This window comes from Solanum stenotomum, chromosome 6 (genome assembly GCF_019186545.1).
Source record: "Solanum stenotomum isolate F172 chromosome 6, ASM1918654v1, whole genome shotgun sequence".
NCBI lineage: Eukaryota > Viridiplantae > Streptophyta > Magnoliopsida > Solanales > Solanaceae > Solanum > Solanum stenotomum.
In genome coordinates, this window is record NC_064287.1 from 25,468,340 (window position 1) to 25,470,886 (window position 2,547).

Below are 2,547 nucleotides of genomic sequence, written 5' to 3' on the forward strand. Positions count from 1 at the left end.
GTAGCCGGACCAAGGTGCGGGGTGAAATTCTCTAGATGCCGGACCAAGGATTTAGAGATACCTAACTTATCACTTTGCATGTAATACACTAGAAAAGGATTGCTATTACTAGGATTACTGCGTTATGAGATTATGGGGAACACGTATACCCTAGTTATTTCTCTTATCTTGATAACAACCAAAGTTGAGTTTAATTATTGATTACAATATTACTTATTACTATTTGTTTTACACAAGCACAAACCCCCCTTTTTATTACCTGTTTCTGGAAATAATTTGACTAATCGAATATAGTTGTCGGTTAAAAGTAAAGTCTAAACCATTTTCCTCGTGGGATCGATCCCAACCTACAAGTTGGGTTCTTTACTTGATAACGATCGCTTATGCTTCTGAAAGGAGGTGTAATTTGAGCGTATCTATAACCTAGACCGAACCCATGATCCTAAGGTGCAGCTAGGGCTTTTTCCACCATTAATTGCAGGTCAAAACCTTTTTCCCAATAATAATTACCCAAGAACCCAAGCTCTATGGATCGAAAAACGGATTAGGGGAGTTAAAACCTTACCTTTAGCACCAAATTTAGTGGAAAACTACCAAGAAATCGTCTGGGGTCGTCTCTTAACTCTTTAGAATGAAGTTTGCAAAATAATGATGTTTTTGGGTTTGCTTCCGACTTAGGTCGTGACTGTCCCGCCACAGCGTCTTGCACATAACCAGTGAGATAAATTAAGAGTTTCATGCCCTTCTTTCACAACACACCTTCATCCCATTACACTCATAAGCTACCCTCTCACGCTAAGATCAGTTTTCGAGAGTTCTACTCGCCCGAATTTGGTTTCGTAAAGTCGTACAGGTTCCTTAACGTCTTAGCTATCTATTCATATGATCAAATTCATAATTAGATCTCTAATTCATTACCAGATCTCTCTAGACCTCACTGACTCCGATTTTGTCCAAATCTGGACTAGGCTAGGAATTCTCAAGTTACTATCAAAAAGTTGGTTGGCCCAAACATTTTTTCGTTGACTTTTCCATAACGACGAAAATCAGGTCGTTACAATAGATACAAATTTACCCATCACTCGTCCCCAAGTGACAAACTAGGAGAAAGGGCTAAAGCAAGAGTAGAGTAGTATTTGAATCGTCGAATAGCTGGGGATACTTGTCCCGCATACTTTTTCTGTCGACTCTGGGCTGCTAAAAGCTTAGGTTGGATGCTTCTCTCCTTATCTTGAACGTTTTTCACCAAATCAACCCCCCAAGGATTTTAGATCTCCAACCTCAAATCAACCAATTGAATACCTACACATCCTCCCATACAATGCCTTAATGAAGTCATCTCAATACTCACGTGATAAATATTGTTGTATGTAAACTTAACTAAAACCAAAAATGGTTCCCAACATACACTAAAGTTAATCGTACACACATCTGCACAAGTTATCAAGGACCTTGACAGAATCATCCAGACGAATCCTTTAGCACTTAAGCATGATAAAATTCAAAATCAATACTCTCTACGATTAGAAGTGAACCTGAACCAACCAACACACATTCATAATACGCAACAATCATAGTTCTTAACAACATCTCCATCCCACAACATAAATTTCCATTAGCTTAAGTTACAAAAAATTGGTTTTTAGACATCAGATAGTCATTGAAGGATATGCCCAAGCATACAAACCCTGTAACAACACTATCGAAATGCTAGATTTAATAATTGTGATTGTAGATTGCCCTTAAGAACAGTAGAATTGGACTCAATGATCCCCACATTCAACCACACATAATCGTTACATGACTTCGACGATAAGATGAATATTAAGATTGTCGGACAACCATAATTACACATGGTAGATCTTCTATGAACTCTCATAAGCAAGGTGGTAAAAGTAGAACCACTTAAATTTTTTAACAACTCAAGACAACACCAACTATGCCATCTGAAATAACCAAGTCTTCCCAATCATCCCACTCAACCAAGAGAACATCACAGGATTGGTACCCTGATCTGCCATTAGGGATCCACCCATAAAAGTGAAAGCACACGTGATCATAGCTAGTGATAATACTCACCAACGTGTACAAAACGAAATAGATGATCACGTAAGAATTTTATGAAATAAAATTAAAGGTTTTCCTTTGAAGAGTCAATACCAGTCCTTACCATTGAGTTGACTCCACATACTCTTCACATCATTCCACTGAAGTCCCACTCTCAATACTAACAACCATCATGAACACTCCGACCATTTACCTTACTATAAACCCACACTTTTAAATGAAAACCTTTCTTAGGTACTTAACAATTAACAATAATAATTTTTTTGACTCAACCTAGGTGTAAGTGCTTTCAAATGCTCAATACCAGATACAATTGATCATTTCCCACATTGCCAATTCATATCTTGACAAATATACCACAACGAATGTAAACTTATAATGAAAAATATGAATTGTAAATTCAACTGTATAACACAATCCCCTTATCTATCAACATTAGCTTGTACCTTGAAGATTTTTATGAATTCATGGATCTTCGCT